The sequence below is a fragment of the Eumetopias jubatus genome, unplaced genomic scaffold (assembly GCF_037043125.1).
Source record: "Eumetopias jubatus isolate StellerSeaLion01/CBP00866 unplaced genomic scaffold, mEumJub1_p1.0 scaffold_52, whole genome shotgun sequence".
Lineage (NCBI taxonomy): Eukaryota > Metazoa > Chordata > Mammalia > Carnivora > Otariidae > Eumetopias > Eumetopias jubatus.
This window is the reverse complement of record NW_028274858.1, coordinates 709,131-729,833: the sequence shown is the minus strand read 5'-3', so window position 1 is coordinate 729,833 and position 20,703 is coordinate 709,131. Positions and strand designations below refer to the sequence as shown.

Here is a 20,703-nt window from a genome sequence, read left to right as displayed (position 1 = left end):
CATCTCTTGCTTCTTCCGTTCTTGCGCCTTTCCAACCCATCCCTAGGCCAATGCCCTGTGATTTCAGTCCAGAGCCCAAGCAAGTAGGCAAGGTGTCCAGGCTGGTGTCCAGGGCATGAAAAAAACTTTTTCTTAAAGGTATTTATTTATTTGAGAAAGAGAAAGCACACACAGGGGAGAGAGAGAAGCAGAGTCTCCACTGAGCGGGGAGCCCCATGTGGGGTGTGATCCCAGGATCCTGAGATCCTGACCTGAGCCGATGGCAGACGCTTAACCAACAGAGGACCCAGGCACCCCAAGAACATGATAAAACTCTTAACTCTTGGACTGGGTAAGAACAAATGCTGCAGAGTGGGTGGTACTCACACAATCAGCCCCAGAACCGGCTGAAAACTTCTATGGCAAGGAACCCCACAGGAGAGCTTCCTCAAGGACACCAAGCTCTGGATGTGGGAGTCATCTCAGGAAACAACCCCCCCCCGCCCGCAGGAGGCTCCTTGCCCTGTTTTCTTCTCCCAACCCTCCCTGGCCCTGCACTCCTTAAAACACCCAGGGCTCTGTCTTCACGGGCACACACAAACACACACACACGGAAGAACCAGCAAGCGGCCCCACTTCATGCCCAGCACCCCGCAGGAGAGGCTGCTGAACCCAGCAAAGCCTGGAAAGGGCCTGGCGGATGCCAGGGCTCAGGCCGCCTCTTCCTCATCTCTCACAGCCCCTTCAGACAGGGCCAGGGAGGAAGCCAGCTGCCCGCGCCTGACCTGGAGCAAATACTGCAGCATTTGCAACTTGCTGGTTTCGGCGTGGGCCCTGGAACCCCACGGGACCTCGTAGGAGGCAGGTCACTTCCGGGCACCTGCCGGTACTCCACGTACCCTTCCTGCACCCAGACCTTGGTGAGGAGCTCCCTCGGCTCCCTGTAGATGACGTGCTCCTGGCCGGCATACACCCCCATGACCCCAGCGTTTCCCACACCTCCTCCTCAAGGGCACAGTCGCCATGCAGGAGGATCACCCCCAGGAGCACCACCAGGAGGCCGGTCTTGGGCACTCCCTGCTCACCGCAAATCATCCCATCATAGGTGAGGCCCAGGATGGGGACCAGGATGTAGGAGTGGTCGCTGGGGTCCACTTCCTTCACATCCATACCAAAGACCAGCTGCAAGCACTTGGAGGCCTGGCCCAAGATCACAGGGAAGGCATCCAGGGCATCCTGGCCGACGATCTCCAGCATCTCTGCCTGGCTGGTCGGCTCCTTGATGTGATACTTGAGGAGCAGGAACTCCACCAGCTCAGCCAGCTTCCCCTGGAGTAGGTTTTGGAGCCCCGGCTGGGCTTCTTCAGGCTCCTCGCAGGGGCTGGACCCCTCCTCATCGGAGCTGCTGGAGCCCTGGTCAGGCTGGCTGCAGGCAGTGGCTGCTTGGGCAGTGGGGGAGGGGCAGGCACTCAGAGAGCTCTGGGGACGACTCTGGAACCCAGCAGCAGACCCCTCCTCCGAGGGGACCAGAAAGAGGGCAGAGCAGGAGCCCGATGGGGCGGCGGACTGGGAGGAGGCCAAGGTGGAGAAGGAGGAGGGGGTGCGGGGGACCTTCTCCTCCCCAGCCCCCAACAGCTGTGCCTCCACCAGGCCCTGGGCTGGGCCTGGGTCTTCCTCCAGCTTCCAGAGCTCACTCCTCTGACCCAGGGGCATGGTGTTTGTGTCGGGCTGAACCTGAAGAAAGAGGTGGGATGGCTCCTCAGGGTGCAGCCCAGGCAGCAGAGGCCTGAAGTCCCGGAGCTGACAGTGCGCTGCGTCGGACTTGGGTGCTGAGGGGTCCCCTCTGGGGTGGGACGGGCGAGCCCCTAGCTCCATGCTCAGAGCAAGTACCTCACCTTGACCACAGGCACTCACCTGCACCTCCCCTGCTCTGGGACCTTAGAGGCTCCTGCCTCAGACCTAGGCCTCCACTCTGAGCTCTGGAAGCCCCTGGAGGAGAAAAGCAGGTGTCACTTCGGGGTGCAGACACAGAGCACGGCCCCCGGCCCCCAGTGGGGCAGGAGGGCTGGTGCGGATTCTGTGAGGTCCCCATCCGTCCAAGCTGGGTGGTCCCCTCCTTGGCCCCTCAGGGGACTGCTATTTCCCCTGGCAGGGCCTGGGCCGCACCCCCGCAGCCTGAGGCCACAGGGTCACAGCAAGGCCGCACAGCCCTGGGACCCCACAGAAGGTAAGCGAGGGGGCCCACCTCTGCCCACGCCTGCCAGAGGTCTAAGGGCTCGTCTCGGGATCCCAGGGATGGCCAAGCTCGGGTGCCGTCTGTGCTGGGATGGGCGCACCTCTCCGTCTATACCTTGACCCCACGGAAGGACTGGGAAAACTCCCTGTGTTGACCGGAGGCCACCCTCCTGGTGCCAAGGCCTCATCTCTGGGAGACGCCAGAAGGAAAAGTCAGGAGAAATAACTTGGCCCACCGATCGCCCTTCTCCCCATGGCTGGCAGCAGCGGCAGGGTAGGCTTGGGCCCTAAGGATCCTGCTGTGGGAAGCATCCCCTCATTTCTCATCTGCCCCCCACCATCAGGGCCAGACCCAGAGCCAGGGCACCTGCCTCCTCTGCTACCTGAGTGCAGACCCTCAGGCCCGGGCCCTCTCCATCCTGAGAGGAAGGATCTGGGGAGGAGGAGGGACTCAGCCTGACAGGCCCCACCCAGGGTTCCCAGGACCTCCAGGTAGGGGCTGCACAGACTTCTGGGCCATCCCTTCCTGGGCCCGAGGGGTGGTGGGGAATCACTCACTCCTCCCTCGGGTGTCCCCACACTGATTCTTGGCAGAAGCAGAGACTCCTGTGTGTCTCCCAGGTGCGCTTCCCCAGATGACCTGACCCCGACCTCTCCCAGCATGGTCCTCACCTCCCTGAGAGCTCCGAGAAGAGGGTGAGGAGCCAGCACGTCCTCGTCCACGGCCACGTCTCCATCCACCCCCTCAGCCCCCGGCAAGATCCCAAAGGGCTGGTAGTAGGGACGGGCCACTCTGTCCTGAGGTAGGGATGCCCTCAGGCCCCCAGGACGCTAATCTTCTTTCTTCCTGCCAGGGCCTGCGCTTCTTCCAGGCCCCCAACGTGAGACAGAAGGCATGTGCCCCTCAGACCAAGACCTCAGCTCCCCGAGGACTCCCGCCTTCTGGCCCATGAGACAAGTGAGCATGTGTGCCAGGTTGGGCCCCCGCTGACCGATCCTCCCTGGATCGGGCCTGGCCAGACTCCGGTGCCCTGGCTTCTTTGCTGAGATGGGGTAGAGGGGGTACGGCCAGTCCTCCCCCAGGGTCCTCACCCTGACTCCCAACCGGACCCGTGCCCCACCCCCCGACCCCGCACTCCACCCTCACACACACACAGGCCCGCCCCACCCCAGGCCCGCTCCTTCTCACCACAGGCCCTCAGGGTCTAACAGCCAGATGTGGACCCCCGGACAGGAGGCATGGACTCCTTCTCCACAAGGGTCCTCCTCCATGGCCTGTCCGTACTGCGGCCCAGTCAGTCCTCCCTCTGGTCCTCCCCTTCCATCCTGGCAGGACCGGCTCAGCCTGGGCGGCCCTGAAGCCTGCTCCTTCCACCCAGACCCCAGGCTCTAGGAGACGTGGCTGTGAAGTCAGGGCACACCCTAGGTGCCCATCTGGCCCCGGGGCCTTCCGGGACCGAATCTGTTCTCTGTCCCCAATCCTGCAGTCCTCCTTGCGGTCTTCGCATTTCCACCCAACAACACGTGGGCCACTGCCCCCCACCCGCATACTCGAGGTAGTGCTCCATCCAAACGGCCAGGGGTTCTCGGACGCCCTGAGGCCAAAGTGGCCACGCACTGTGTGGTCTCTTCCATCCCAGGAGTCTCCCGTGGCTGAGTCAGGGCCGCGGTCCTACGGGCTCCCTGGGGAGTCCCTTGGGGGTCCTCGCTTCGAGCCCTGGCAGGTCCTAGGCCACTCTGGCTGCTGTCCCCAAGCTGGTCTGCCATCACCAAGGCCCTCCCTGCCCTGAGCCCCCCGGGTTAAGTCTGTGGCCAACACGTGTGGCCACGAAGCCCAGGGCTTCCCAAGGCTGAGATGGGGCGTCCAGGTCTCTCGGGCCTTCTTCTGATCTCCACCAGGACTCCCTGGGTGCCTATGCCTCTGCCTGTCCCTACTGCCTGCGGATCGGCTCCTGGGCACTGGGGCATCCCGTGTCTGGGACACCCGGATGGGCGAGTGGGGGACACACAAGTACATGCACGAACACAATCGGGGTGTCCCCGTCCTCCACTCAGGCCTCTAGGGACTGACTCTGGGATGGGGTCCAGGGTCTCTCAGTCCTCCCTCTGCAACTTCAGCGTAAACCCCAATAGGACCTGGGCCTGCCCCTCTGCCCCCTGAGCGAGGCCCTGCTCCTTCGATCCACCAAGGACCCCAGGTTCTCGGGAGACCCAGATGCAGAAGTCCGCCGCATTGGCCACGTGTCCCCATCCCGCCCAGGGGGGCTTCTAGACTGACATGGGTGGGCTTCTGCGGGGCTCCCCTCTGTCCTCCTGCCGGGTTTATCCCTGGCCTCCCCAAGCCACCCCCCCAGCACTGGTTGACCAGGGCCCTCCCCTCTGCCCACCTGAGCATCTGCTCCTTTCATCAGGGCCTCACCTCAGTCTCTCTGAGACACGGACTCAGAAGTCCAGACTCACCACATGTTTCAATCAGCCCCCCTCCCCCCAATGGACCTTCCCTGACTGACGCTGTGCTGGGGTCCAGGGTCCTTCACTCCTCCCTCTGCATCCTCACCATAAAGTCCAGCAGGACATGAGGCCTCCCCTCTGCCCAACGAGGGAGGCCCTTCTCCTTCTGCCAAGGCATCCAGGGCCTTTGAGACCCAGATGCGGAAGTCAGGACTCACCACGTGTTCCCATCACCCCCCCCTCCGCCGCCACGGACCTTTCCAGACTGAGGCTGGGCGGGGGTCCAGGGTCCCTCAGTCCTCTCTCTGCATCCTTAGCGTGAAGCCCAGCAGGACCAGGGCCCGCCCCTCTGCCCACCCAAGGGAGATCCAGCAATTGCACTACTGGGTATTTACCACAAAGATAGAAATGTAGGGATCCGAAGGGATGTGCACCCCAATGTTTATAGCAGCAGTGTCCACAACAGCCAAACGGTGGAAAGAGCCAAGACGACCATCGACAGATGAATGGATAAAGAAGATGTGGTATATATACACAATGGAATATTATGCAGCCTTCAAAAGGAATGCGATCTTGCCTTTTGCAACGACGTGGATGGAACTGGAGGGTGTTATGCTGAATGAAATAAGTCAATCAGGGAAAGACATGTATCATATGACCTCACTGATATGAGGAATTCTTAATCGCACGAAACAAACTGAAGGTTGCTGGAGTGGGGGTGGTGGGGGGGATGGGGTGGCTGGGTGATAGACATTCCATAGGGTATGTGCTATGGTGAGTGCCGTGAATTGTGCAAGACTGTTGAATCACAGATCTGTACTTCTAAAACAAATAATGCAATATAAGTTAAGAAAAAATAAAAAGAAGAAGATAGCAGGAGGGGAAGAATGAAAGGGGGGAAATCGGAGGGGGAGACCAAGCATGAGAGAGGGTGTACTCCGAAAAACAAACAGGGTTCTGGAGGGGAGGGGGGTGGGGGGATGGGTAGCCTGGTGATGGCTATTAAAGAGGGCACGTTCTGCGTGGAGCACTGGGTGTTATGCACAAACAGTGAATCATGGAACACTGCATTAAAAACTAATGATATAATGTATGGTGATTAACATAACAATAAAAAATTTTAAAAAACAAAACAAAAACAGCTCCTGGATTCATTAATTTGGTCTTCTTGGGTTTTGTTTGTTTTTTAGTTTAAATTTCATTTGTTTTTGATTAATCTTTGTTTTCTTTCTACTGGCTTGGTTTTTGTTTAGTTCCTTTAAGTGTAATGTTATGTTTTTTATTTGATATTTGTCTTGCTCTGTGATGTATTCCTGTATAGTTACAATGTCTCCTCTTAAAATAGTTTTGCTGCATTCCAAAGATTTTGGATCATTGTAGTTTATTTTCATTTTTCTCCATATATTTTTTTATTTCCTTTTTTAGTTCTTGTTTCATCTATTCAATATTTGGTAGAATGTTATTTAGCCTCCATGTATTTGTGCTCTTTCCATCTTTTTTTCTTGCAATTGCTTCCTAGTTTCATACCATTGTGGTGAGAAAAATGCATGATACAATTTCAATCTTTTTGCATTTGAGACTTTTTTGTGGCCTAACATAGGATCCATTTTGGAGAATGCCTCATGTACTGGAAAAGATTGTGTATTCCAATATTTTTTAAATGAAATGTTCTGAATATATCCGGTAGGTCCATCTGGTACATCGTGTTATTCAAAGTCATTGTTTCCTTGTTGATTTTCTGGCTAGATAATCTATCCATTGATGTGAGTGAGGTCTTGAAGTCCTCTATTGTATTACTGTGATTACCTTCCTTTATGGCTCTTAAGAGTTGCTTTGTGTATTTCAGTGCTCCTATATTGTGTGCATCAATATATTGTTTTAAGTTTTCTTGTATCTTTCAGCACTTTTAATGTAACATGCCACACCTCTCTGGCCTGCAAATTTTCTAAGAAATTTATTGATAGTTTTATGTCATTTCCCTTATATGTAAGTTTTCTTTTCTAGTGCTTTTTAAAATAATTCTCACTTTATCAATACTTTTTGCCATGAGGTGTCTTTGTTTGCACCTCCTTGCTTTGATTTTTTGGGGGGAGGGTTTCTTTGTGCCTCCTGGATCTGGATACCTCTTTCCTTCCCCAAATTAATGAAATTCTCAGCTATTATTTCTTCAAATAAATTTTCTGCCCCTCTTTCTCTCTCTCCTTCAGGATTCTTTATAAAGTGAATGTTATTAATCTTGATGATACGCTGAGTTCCCTTCACCTTGTCACATACTTTATTATTCTTATTTTCTTTCTTTTTTGCTGTTCATCTTTGTTGTTTTCCATTAATCCTCCTTTAGCTCCCTGATCCATTCCTCTGCCTCATCTTATATGCTATTGCTTCCCTCTACTGTATTTTATTTCAGTTCCTGAGTTCTTTATCTAAGTCTGGGTCTCTTTTCAATATGTTCTGTCTTTGTCTCACTGAGAGCCTACAGTCTTTTCTCAAATCCCCTGAATATCTTACAGCCATTACTTTGAATTTATAACAGTCATATCGATTATTTCTCTTCATTTAGCAATTTGATGCAGTTTTGTCCTTGTTCTTTTGGGACATATTCCTCCACCTCATAATTATGTGTAACCCTCTGTGCTTGTTTCCTATGTATTTGGAAAATAAGCTACATTTCTTGACCTTAACAGTCATGGCTTTTTGAAGAAGAGGTCCTGTGTTGTCCAGCAGCACAATGCTCCGGTTCACCAGAACCAGGTACTCTAAGGAGGTCTCTATGTGGATTGTGTGCAATTTACTATCATGACTGACTAGAGTTTCCTTCAGTCCATTTGGCTGCAATTGAGCACTGTGACATAGGTGTAACTCTTGTTACACCAAGAAGGTTTTTGACCCTGTGCTGTGAAGGGACCAGCCTGCTACAACATGTGCTAGAAGTTGGAAGGTGACAGCAGTCAGCAAAATGCCTGCCCTAAGCTCATGTGCAGGGGCTACTTGAAGGATGATATCATTGCCGTGTGCATTGAGGCTCCCAAAGTGGGCAGTAATAACAGTCATACCTGCTAGGGCTGCCCTTGCACCGATTGGCAGTCCATATTTTCTGTACTACTAGCCAATATTTGGCTGCTGGGACTGTGGACACACGTGTGTTTATGTGTATCTTTCACTCTCCCCAGGGCAAGAGTCAGTTCGGAGTGTCACATCTCACTGTTGGGGCTGTTGGTAGTGTGTTTTGTGGCAGGAGGTGCTTTGGATGGACCCCTGTGTAATGGGAGGGGTTGGGTAGTGTGGATCTGCAGGAGAATGTGGGGGTGAAGTTAATGATGCCAACTAGATAGGCAAAGAGTGTTTACACTTGTTCCTGCACATGTGCTGCTATCTTGGCTTGGGGTCTGGGAGGAAATGGCACTGGTCAGCTCTTTTGTTCTTGGAGAAGTCTCCTATAGATCCCCCCCCACACACACACACACATACACCCAAGCGTGTTCTGGAAGTGGTCAATAAATCTCCTTTACTATGTCCCAGGTGCTGCTCAAAATGCTGTTCTTTAGGGACAGCTGACTTTAGGGACAGGGACTCAGTTTCTTCTTGCCCTCATGATCTTTCAGAGTTAAGCCTGCTAAATTTTAAAATACCACGTTATTCCCAGCTGATTGTAAAAATTCAGAAAGTTAAGCCCCACTGTTTTCCAAAGCCATATATTACAGGGACCCATGATCCTGATGTGGGTGACCCATCCTTGAGGCGCTTGCCATGGGTTCTGATTCTCTCTCTTCCCCATGATTGTAGTGTACCTCCTGCTTGTGGTTAGTCTCATGAAGGGTTTCGTTTCCAACTGCATCTCTGTTTCTCCTGACATTTTTTATGTGGCCTCCTCTCTATGAGTAACTAGAGAGTTTGTTCTGACAATCCTTGGGTTGTTTTCAGAGGTAGTTGCATGGATGTGTTTGTTATCTTGTGTGTCTCTGGGACTAAGTGAGTTCAGGATCCTCCCCCTCTGCCATCTCCTTAGAGCCTTAAGTTGGCAGTCTTTTTAAAGTGAGCTTTTACAACTCTAAATTCCCTCTTAACATTGTCTTTCCTATATCTAATAAATTTTGGTACATTGTGCTATTTTCATTTTTGTCAGGATAATTTATAATTTCCCTTGTGTTTAATTCTTCGACCAGTTTGTTGTTTATGAGTATGTAATTAAATTTTCACGTATATTCTCGATTTCCCAGATGTGCTTCAGCAATCTTAAATTTGCTTCAGCAAAATTAAATAAAATTTTTAATTTTATCTCATTATGATAATGAAAGCTAGTTTGTATGACTTTACCCTTCTTAAAATGTTAATAAATATTTATTGGTCTTATATAAGGTCTATCTTGGAAAATGTTCCATGTTCCCCTATAAATCATGCCAAAATTTCTATATATATTTAATATCTCTGCGTTTTGGTATACATATATTTATAATTGTGAAGTGTCTTTATTATTGTTATGTGTCCTTTTCCTTTCTTACAGTTTTATTTTTGTGTGAAATTAGTATAAATGCCACTGATCTCACTCGGTTACTACTTCAGCACAGTCTTTTTTTTTTATCATTTCATTAACAATCTAACAACGTCTGTCCTTAGAACTAAGGAGAGTATCCTGTAGGCAGCATAGTTATTTTCTCTTTTTAAATCCATTCCATTCTGTCAGTCTGTATCTTTTGAATGGGACATTTAATAGGATTACTGGTGGGAAAATAACTCAATGCCTTTTTGTTAAGTGTTTTCTTGTTATAGCTATTGCTGTCCCTCATTACCTTTTTTAATGCCTTCATTTTGTTGATTTTTTATTTATTTTTTTAAAGATTTTATTTATTTATTCGAGAGAGAGAGAGAGAATGAGAAATAGCACGAGAGGGAAGAGGGTCAGAGGGAGAGGCAGACTCCCTGCTGAGCAGGGAGCCCGACATGGGACTCGATCCCGGGACTCCAGGATCATGACCTGAGCCGAAGGCAGTCGCTTAACCAACTGAGCCACCCAGGCGCCCTTGTTGATTTTTTAATAATGGGATGCTTTTATTTACCTCCTATTTCCTTTTGTCTGTAGTTTATTGATACTTTATTTGTCATTACCATAGTGTATTTGTTTGCTGGGGCTGCCATATCAAAGTATCACAACCTGTTGTATTTAATAATAGTTAATTTTCTCACTTTTCTGGAGGCTAAAAGATGGACGTCAAGGGGTTGGCAGAGTTGAATTTTGTTGGGAACCCTTTCCTTGGCTTGTAGACATCCATCTTCTCTGTCTGTCTTTACACAGCTGTAACTCAAAAAGTGTCTGAATCTTAAACTCCACTTATATGAAATCACGTATATTGGATGAAGGAGACCCATATGATCCATGTTGACTTAATTGCCTATTGGAAGTACTATTTCCAAATACAGACACTATAAAATAATGGAGGTTAGGATTTCAACATATGAATTAAGAGGGGACCCAATTCGGTCCACAACACATGTAGATTACAAAAAAAAAATGATTTCTACAACACATTACATTACTGATATCAAAGATGAGATTTTTTATGTGTGGGCCCATTAATATGTATTTATAATAATTTCCAGGTTTGGTTTTTCAAATCTTATAAAAGAAGTAAAGGTGGACTTCTGTGAGTTTTGGTCAAGTTTTCCACACACAAATCACTTTTAAATTTCCTTAGACTCTCATCCCCGCATTTTTTTTTCTAGAATTCTTGGATTTGTATTAAATGTCTCTTTGTTAATGTCTTGCTTCCCCCACAAATTGTAGCTCACTGTTGCTTTAATGATCCACTGCAACTGTCCCTGCCATCAGAGGCCTTCCAACTATGCCACTTTACCCATCACTGTTCTGAGCCAGGGACAGACAGAAATCATATGGAGATCCCTCCACAAGTCAGTACTTTATAAGCAAGTATGTTCTTCTTTTGTCGAAATGATGGAACTGAGAATTAAGAAGTGTCCTCCTGACTAAACCACACTGCTCCAGCTGGGGGTATGGCAAGGGGAGGCACAATTCCACAAAATTTCCCAACATTTTGAGTAAGGACTTTTTCTTGGTTAAGGATTCACGTGGCTTTTGCACCTTTTTAGCTGGTTTCTGGAGTTCTGACAAAACTATGTTTGTCCATATGTTGTGCTTTATGGAGTGTCTGTGGGAAATGAGGGCTGGCACATTCTAGCCCACCGTCTTGATGTTTTGTCCAAGATTCAAGGGATAGATGTGTCGGCAAGGTTTTAGTGTGCCTGAAAGAATGTCATCAGATATACTGATTTATCTAATCTGTTCTCCTCATGACACATCTGCTCTTACTCCCTTCCTAGGACGTGATCAAAGGAAACCAGATACTGTTCCATGTCTATATTGTCATTATTTGTGTGAATTTAAAGGGGCATCTGTATCTAAAGTGATCTCCTGACTTTCCCTTGGTATGGTTTTTGGGCTCAGACACCCAAATGTGTGGATGCAAACTGTGTCTCCTGTGGTAGAAAAACAGGCATTTGTTAAGTAAGGTTGGGAGTCTACCCTCCAGCTGGGAGGAAGTCAGCCATGAACAGTGATGTGATTGCATTGGGCTGGATATGTGGTTGGAGAAATTTGCTGTATATAGTAGGAAATATCTTCTTTAGTTTCAGAGACATGTCTTGGTGGAGGGAAAAGAATCTTCACAGTAACAATCACTCAGCTATCAGATAGGTGTTTAATCTGCTGAGTCCTCTGAGGTAAGTGAAAAGAAATTTGCAAATGACACTATAGATAAAGGGCTGGTATCCAAGATATATAAAGAACTTCTCAAACTCAAAACCCATAAAAAATAATCAAGTCAAAAAGTGGGCAGAAGATATGAACAGACACTTCTCCAAAGAAGACATACAAATGGCTAACAGATACATGAAAAAATGTTCATCATCATTAGCCATCAGGGAAATTCAAATCAAAACCACATTGAGATACCACCTTACACCAGTTAGAATGGCAAAAATGGACAAGGCAAGAAACAACAAATGTCGTAGAGGTTGTGGAGAAAGGGGAACCCTCTTACACTGTTGGTGGAAATGCAAGTTGGTACAGCCGCTTTGGAAAACAGTGTGGAGGTTCTCAAAAAATTAAAAATAGAGCTACCCTATGACCCAGCAATTGCACTCCTGGGTATTTAACCCAGTGACACAGATGTAATGAAAAGAAGGGCCCTGAAGTTCATAGCAGCAATGTCCGTAATAACCAAACTGTGGAAAGAGCCGAGATGCCCTTCAACAGATGAATGGATAAAGATGTGGTCCATATATACAATGAGATATTACTCAGCCATCAGAAAGGATGAATACCCAACTTTTACATCCACATGGATCGGACTGGAGGAGATTATGCTAAGTGAAATAAGTCAAGCAGAGAAAGTCAATTATCATATGGTTTCATTACTTCTCTGATTGACTTATTTCACTCAGCATAACACCCTCCAATTCCATCCACGTCGTTGCAAATGGCAAGATCTCATTCCTTTTGATGGCTGCATAATATTCCATTGTGTATATATACCACTTCTTCTTTATCCATTCATCTGTCGATGGGCATCTTGGGTCTTTCCACAGTTTGGCTATTGTGGACATTGCTGCTATAAACATTGGGGTGCACGTACCCCTTCGGGTCCCTACATTTGTATCTTTGGGGTAAATACCCAGTAGTGCAATTGCTGGATCGAACAGTAGATCTAATTTCAACTGTTTGAGGAACCTCCATACTGTTTTCCAGAGGGGTTGCACCAGCTTGCATTCCCACCAACAGTGTAGGAGGGTTCCCCTTTCTCCACATCCCCGCCAACATCTGTCATTCCCTGACTTGTTAAATTTAGCCATTCTGACGGGTGCAAATATTTTCTCCCATTCTGTCGGTTGTCTTTTGGTTTTGTGGACTGTTTCTTTTGCTGTGCAAAAGCTTTTTATCTTGATGAAATCCCAATAGTTCATTTTTGCCCTGGCTTCCTGTGCCTTTGGTGAAGTTTCTAGGAAGAAGTTGCTGCAGCTGAGGTCGAAGAGGTTGCTACCTGTGTTCTCCTTTAGGATTTGGATGGACTCCTGTCTCACGTTTAGGTCTTTCAACCATTTGGAGTCTATTTTTGTGTGTGGTGTAAGGAAAAGGTCCAGTTTCATTCTTCTGCATGTGGCTGTCCAATTTTCCAAACACCATTTGTTGAAGGGACTGTCTTTTTTCCACTGGACATTCTTTCCTGCTTTGTCAAAGATAAGTTGACCATAGAGTAATGTTGAACCAACATTGTGAAGATGTCAATGCTACCTAGAGCAATCTACACATTCAATGCAATCCCCATCAAAATACCATCCACTTTTTTCAAAGAAATGGAACAAATAATCCTAAAATTTGTATGGAACTAGAAGATACCCCGAATAGCTAGAGTAATATTGAAAAAAGAAAGAAAAGCAAAGCTGGCGGCATCACAATTCCGGACTTCCAGCTCTATTACAAAGCTGTCATCATCGAGACAGAATGCTACTGGCACAAAAACAGACACATAGATCAATGGAACAGAATCAAGAGCCCAGTAATGGACCCTCAACTCTATGGTCAACTCATCTTCGACAAAGCAGGAAAGAATGTCCAATGGAAAAAAACAGTCTCTTCAACAAATGGTGTTGGGAAAATTGGACAGCCACATGCAGAAGAATGAAACTGGACCATTTCCTTACACCACACTCAAAAATAGACTCCAAATGGTTGAAAGACCTAAACGTGAGACAGGAGTCCATCAAAATTCTAAAGGAGAACACAAGGAGCAACCTCTTCGACCTTAGCCGCAGCAACTTCTTCCTAGAAACATCGCCAAAGGCAAGGGAAGCAAGGGCAAAAATGAACTATTGTGATTTCATCAAGATAAAAACCTTTTGCACAGCAAAAGAAACAGTCCACAAAACCAAAAGACAACCGACAGGATGGGAGAAAATATTTGCAAATGACGTATCAGATAAAGGGCTAGTATCCAAAATCTATAAGGAACTTATCAAACTCAACCCCCAAAGAACAAATAATCTAATCATGAAATGGGCAGAAGACAGGAACAGACATTTATCCAAAGAAGACATCCAAATGGCCAACAGGCACATGAAAAAGTGCTCCACATCGCTCGGCATCAGGGAAATCCAAATCAAAAACTCAGTAAGATACCACCTCACAGCAGTCAGAATGGCTAAAATTAACATGTCAGGAAACGACAGATGTTGGCGGGGATGCAGAGAAAGGGGAACGCTCCTACACTGTTTGTGGGAATGCAAGCTGGTGCAACCCCCCTGGAAAAAGTATGGAGGTTCCTAACACAGATGAAAATAGAGCTACCATACGATATAGCAATTGCACTACTGGGTATTTACCACAAAGATCCAAATGTAGGGATCCAAAGGAGTATATTCACCCTGATGTTTATAGCAGCAATGTCCACAATAGCCAAACTGTGGAAAGAGCCAAGATGTCCCTTGAGAGATGAATGGATAATGAAGCAGTGGTATATATACACAATGGAATATTATGCAGCCATCAAAAGGAATGAGATCTTGCCAATTGCAACGACGTGGATGGAACGGGAGGGTGTTATGCTGAGTGAAATAAGTCAATCGGAGAAAGACATGTATCATATGACCTCTGTGACATGAGGAATTCTTAATCTCAGGAAACAAACTGAGTGTTCCTGGAGTGGTGGGGGTGTGGGAGGGATGGGGTGACTGGGTGATAGACATTGGGGAGGGTATGTGCTACGGTGGGCGCTGTGAATTGTACAAGACTGTTGAATCACAGACCTGTACTTCTGAAACAAATAATGCAATATATGTTAAGAAAAAAAAGAGGAATAAGATAGCAGGAGAGGAAGAATGAAAGGGAGTAAGTCGGAGGGGGAGACGAACCATGAGAGACGATGGACTCTGAAAAACAAACTGAGGTTTCTAGAGGGGAGGGGGGTGGGGGGATGGGATAAAAAGAAAAGGAAAGCCAATATCCCTCAAGAACATAGATGCCAAAATCCTCAACAAATTATAAGGAAACTGAATTCAACAATACATCGGGAGAATCACACAACACAATCAAGTGGGGTTTATTCCAGGGATGCCAGGATGTTTGCACATGTGCACATTAAACATCAGGATACACCATCTTAAAATAATAAACGATAAAAATCATATGATTGTAACAATAGATGCAGAAAGAGCACTTGACAAGATTCGATATGCATGTATGATAAAAACTATAAACCATCTGGGTATATAGGGAACATAGACCATATTTGAAAAGCTCACAGCTAAAATCATACTAAAGGGTGAAAAGCTGAAAACTTTTCCACTAAGATCAAGAACAAGACAAAGATTTCCACTCTCCTCACTTTCATTCAACATAGTATTGAAAGCCCTAGTCAAAGCATTTAGACCAAAAAAAAGAAAGAAAAAGAAACAAAGAGAGAGAGAGAGAGAAGAAAGAAAAGAAAGAAAGAAAGAAAGAAAGAAAGAAAGAAAGAAAGAAAGAAAGAAAGAAAGAAGGAAGAGAAAGAATGAAAGATAGAAAAGAAAGAAAAGAAAAGATGAAATCCAAATAGGAAAACTGTCACTATTTGCAAATGACATACTATATATAGAAATCCCTAAAGATTCCACCAAAAAACTGTTAGAATAAATAAATTCAGTAAAGCTGCAAGACACAAAGTCAATATACAGAGACCTGGTGCATTTCGTTTTTTTAAGATTTTATTTATTTATTTGACAGAGATAGAGAAACAGCACAAGCAGGGTGAGCAGCAGAAGGGGACGGAGAAGGTGACACCCCACTGAGGAGGGAGCCCAATGAGGTTCTCGATGCCAGGACCCTGGGATTGTGACCTGAGCCAAAGACAGATGCTTAAACTGACTAAGCTACCAGGTGTCCCAACTTGTTGCATTTCTGTATAGTGATGACAAACTTCCACAAAGAGAAAATAAGAAAACAATGCCATTTACAGTTGTATCAAGAAAAAAAATCTAGGAATAAAAGTAAGAAATGAATCAACCCGCAGTTCTGAGGCATGCAGAATAAATCCAGGCTTGCATAACAGTGAAAAAGGAGTGGGAAGCTGCTTGGCTCCTGAAAGCCATTACCTTTATAGGTCTTACTACACTTTCAGACGATGACACATCATCCAACGTTCAAAGGCTCTGTTATAAAGCCAAGTATCCAATCCGGGAAGCTCTCTTAAAAAGTTTAAATATGTGTGATAAAGGCCTTATGACCACTGTTGTTTATGTCTACACCACGCAGCTGTGTGATGCGGTTAAAACACTGAAGGCCCCAGGCTGTACCATCCCAGTGGCTTCCGTGCACACTGGCTTTCCAGCTGGACAGACTCATTTATTTATTTATTTATTTATTTATTTATTTATTTATTTATTTATTTATTTGAGAGGGAGAATGAGAGATAGCACGAGAGGGAAGAGGGTCAGAGCGAGAAGCAGACTCCCTGCTGAGCAGGGAGCCCGATGTGGGACTCGATCCCGGGACTCCAGGATCATGACCTGAGCCGAAGGCAGTCGCCCAACCAACTGAGCCACCCAGGCGCCCTGGACAGACTCATTTAAAAACACGATTGGAAGAGATCAGATTGGCTGTGGAAAATGGAGTTATGGAAATCGATGTGGTGATTAATAGGACCTTGGTGCTGACCGGCCAGCGGGAAGCCCTGTGTGATGAGATTGGTCAGTTTTGCAAGGCCTGTGGGGAGGCTCATCTCAAAACCATCTTAGCTACAGGAGAACGTGGATCTCTTACTCATGTCTATAAAGCCAGTATGATCGCAATGATGGCAGGATCAGACTTTATTAAGACCTCTACTGGAAAAGAAACGGTAAATGCCACTTTCCCAGTAGCTATAGTAATGCTGCGGGCCATTAGATTTCTTCTGGAAAACTGGAAACAAGGTAGGCTTTAAACCAGCAGGAGGCATCCGCAGTGCCAAGGATTCCCTTGCTTGTCCCTCTCTTGTGAAGAGCTGGGAGATGAATGGCTGACGCCAGAACTGTTCCGAATAGGTGCCAGTACTCTGGTTACGGACATCGAGAGGCAGATTTACCATCACGTTACAGGAAGATATGTGGCCTATCATCATCTTCCGATGTCTTAAATCTGTGACCAGTTCCGGAAAAGTGCTTTACAGCAACATGTAAAATGTGTTTTTCTACGTAATCGCTAAAATTGTTTAATTAAAACATGAGGGAATGAATAGATAACTGACTTTTTTCCCGCCTTAAAACTTTCACTGAATTTAATTCAAAGAATAAAAGAAAAAATCAACGAATCCATACATGGAATTCTTTTCAGGTGCCTCAGAGTGGTCCTAATTACTTGAAGATCTGTATTGTTAATTTTGTGAAGATTTTCTCCTAAAAATTCTGAATAAAATATTAATCATAGCTTTGACAGCATTAAATACTAAGGGGGGGGGGACGTTAAACTGCCCAAGAAACGTGTCTTTAGTGAAAGAAAACGTAGCATCCCTGAGCTGCCGGCCATACTCTGACGAATTCAGGAGTCACTGACTTGGCACTAACTTCCTGCCATGAAAATCTGTCTTTAATTTTTGCAACAGATATGCTCTCCTATTAATTGTTTTGTTAATGAAACTCTTGTCAGTACATGATACTAGGCTATTGCATTTTTTAAATAAAAAAATCTCTAGTTTATTTTTTTGGAAAAATAAAATTGTATGGTGCTGGCCTAGAAACAGACACACAGGTCAATGGAATAGAATAGAAAGCTCGGAGAATGATAGTCATAGCACTTTTGGCAAAATTTACTCATTAGAGTCAGTACATTAAAGGTTTATTTAAACTTAGCTCTGATATTATTAACTCTGCATGGGAATTAATATTTATTAATATTAATTAATCAGCTGTTTCAACAGCTGATTCCAATAAATGCTTCTGTTTAAACATGTTTTATATAAATATATATTATAAAATAAGGATGATTTAGAATGCACATTTTTAAGAAAACTTAAAATCACTTTAATAAAACTATCATGGAGAAGGAAATATAGATATTCATCATCACAACTGATAGCATCAAAAAAGACAACAATCACACACAATCCGTATTTGATGGAAGGATATAACATGACTTGAGAAGTTCTGCCCAAATGTTTAACCTGTTGGGAGCTATAGATCCAGCTACTCATTTAAAAATCACATGTCAGAGAAGTGTCCTAACAAATAGTATGACATGTAATCAATGAAGTCCACACTGCATATTATTCTTACGGGAAATATATTTTCTCAAAGGAAAACGCTAAGACAAAAACGGAGGAAGGAGGAAGAGGAGGGAGAAGAAGAAGCAGAAGCAGAAGCAGAAGAAAGCTGAGAAACTAACCCACACAAGCTATGGTCTTAACTGACGACACAGCAGCAGACAATATGCAGTGCGGAAAGGACTGTCTCTTCAGTGAACTGCACTGGAAAACCACACGCTACATGCAGAAGAATGGAACTGCATCACTTTCTTACACAAAAATTTAAATGGATGAATGACTTGAACATAAGACCTGAATCCATAAACCTCTGAGAAGAAAGCACAGGTAGTACGTTTCTGGAACATGGTTTTGGCAAAGAGTATTTTAGATTGGACACTAAAAGCAAAGGCAACAAATGCAAAAATAAACAAGTAGAACGACATGAAATTGAAATCTCTGCACAGCAAAAAAAAAAAAAAATACTAATAAAAAACTTAAAAGGTGGACTACCCAATGAGAAAAAATATCTGCAAATCATATGTGTGAGAAGAGGCTAATATCCAAAATACCCAAAACACTCATACAAATCAAAACAAACAAACAAAAACCTGTATAAAAAATGGGGAGAATATGTGAACGGATACGTTCCAAAGATGGCACCCAGGTGACCAACAGACACAGAAAACGTTGTTCAACATCACAAATCATCGTCAGGGAAACATAAGTCAAACCTGTAATCCGCTATCACCTCACAACTGTTGGGACGGCAATGGTCCCAGAGACAGACACCAGGTGTGGCCAAAGGTGTGTAGACAAGGGGACCCTGTGCACTGTTGGTGGGAATGTACATTGGTACAACCACTGTGACAAACAGTATAGAGGTTCCTGAAAAAATGAACACAACTACCACATGACCCAGGAATTACTCTACTGAGTATTTATCTAGAGAACACAAAAACACTACCTCAAGAAGATAGATGCACTCCATTGTTCACTGCAGCATTATTCACAATAACCAGACATAGAAACAGAGACCTTGGGAGCATTATGCTAAGTAACTCAGACACAGAAAGACAAATACCAGATGTTCATGGACATTCCACATGGAAAAATATACTGAACGCATAGATACTGAGAACAGACTGGTGGTTGCCAGATTCGGGGATGGGGGGCACGGAAGGTGGTCAGAGGCACAATGTTCGAGTGATAAAATCCGTAAGTCATGGAACATTCTGTGCAGCATGGAGACTAAAGCTAACCCAGCAGGATGGGGTACAGTTTCCCCCACTATTTGAAAGTACATTGATCTTAGGAAACCTTTCACAGCAGAAGTGGTGTAAACCAAGGGAGGAATTACCATTCATTTATATAGAAAAAATAGTGAGCAAGCTCAGACTCCAAAAATGACTTCTCTTTGGCTTTCCTTAGGCCTCAGGACACAAATTCCTAATGGATGGAGATAAAGCACAGCTGATGCTCACAGACACAATTCAAAGCGCTGGGGGCTGGACGTGGTGAGCGGTTCCCAGGAAGGAGCTGGTTGTGGTGTTCGCCGCCTCTGCAGTGGCTCCCAGCAAAACAGATGCTGAACGCGATGCTCAGTTTTCGACTTTTTTCATAAGAGGGAAATCCTCTTCAGGTTTCTTCCTGTTACTGAAGCCAGGCAATGACGTAGTTCTTTCAAAGAAAGCCAGTGTCTCACCGTGAACTTTTAAAAAGTGGGGAACACTTGTACTTGAAATTTGCTGAGGGAGTAGATGTTAACTGTTCTCCCGGACACACACATCAGCAGATCCACCGTGAAAGGCACCTTCCCGAGCGTGCGGAACACAGACAACCTCCTACCCCCAGAAACCTCCTCCTTCCCTTCGCTCAGGACAACCAATCAAAGCTGGGTGTTACACCAATTCCTCCTTTCTCCCATTCCCAGTATCTAACCCATCAGCAAATGCAGTGAGCTCCATCTTCAACGTAACATGACTGACCACTTCTTCGAAGGCCACCTGTCTGGTCCACATTGGAGCCCATCTCTTACCTGACTTCCTGGAAAACCTTCATCATGGCCCTCCCTTGCCCATCCTCAACCCTCTGTCATCTGTTCTCAACACTGTAGTCAGGATGGCCCAGTGAAAAAGTGTCCCATGGGGTCACAACCCTGCAATGGCTTTCTGTCTCCCTCTGTCAGCTCCCTGAGGTCATGTCCTAAGCTGTCTCCTGTGGCCACAGTGTCTTCTTGCTGCTCCTGGCCATACCCGGTGTCCTCCTGCCCCAGGGCCTTTGCACATGTTTTCCCTTCCCTTTAGAATGCTCTTGATGTGATATCACTCACCTTCTTTAGATCTTGACTCAAGGATCACCTTCCTTGTGAGGGCCCACTAGCGCCTATGTGAATAGCAAGCACCACCCCCACCTCCCCTTCAGCACCCCTGCCCTGTCTCATGCTCTGTATTTCCATAGCAGTTATCACAGTCACCAGTCCATCTCAGCAGGGCAGAACCAGAGGCCTACACTGATGGTTTCACCACTGACTCCCTCCTATTTCCTGTTCCAAAGCCCTGGGGAAAAGGTGCCCCAGGGCTCTTGCACAACCAGAATGCGCAGGACCAGGGGGTCCACCTACTGTACCCTGAACACCATCAGGAAAATGAGCCACACGAGGACTCCACCTGCACATGAGACCTGAAACCAGACACCTTCCTCAGTTACAGGTGAGCACACACACTTCCTCCCCTTGCCTGAGGTGCTCATCTGAGAAAGCTGAACAGAGACCCATCCCAGG

At 46.1% G+C, this 20,703-nt stretch overlaps 3 pseudogenes; 1 reads left to right on the top strand and 2 right to left on the bottom strand.

Moving 5' to 3' along the window:
- LOC148161840 (acrosin-like) overlaps positions 1-20,703 on the bottom strand; it is a 481,356-nt pseudogene that overhangs the window by 25,935 nt on the left and 434,718 nt on the right.
- On the bottom strand, positions 690-1,692 carry LOC114203508 (melanoma-associated antigen 8-like; annotated as a pseudogene).
- On the top strand, positions 15,704-16,820 carry LOC114203977 (deoxyribose-phosphate aldolase-like; annotated as a pseudogene).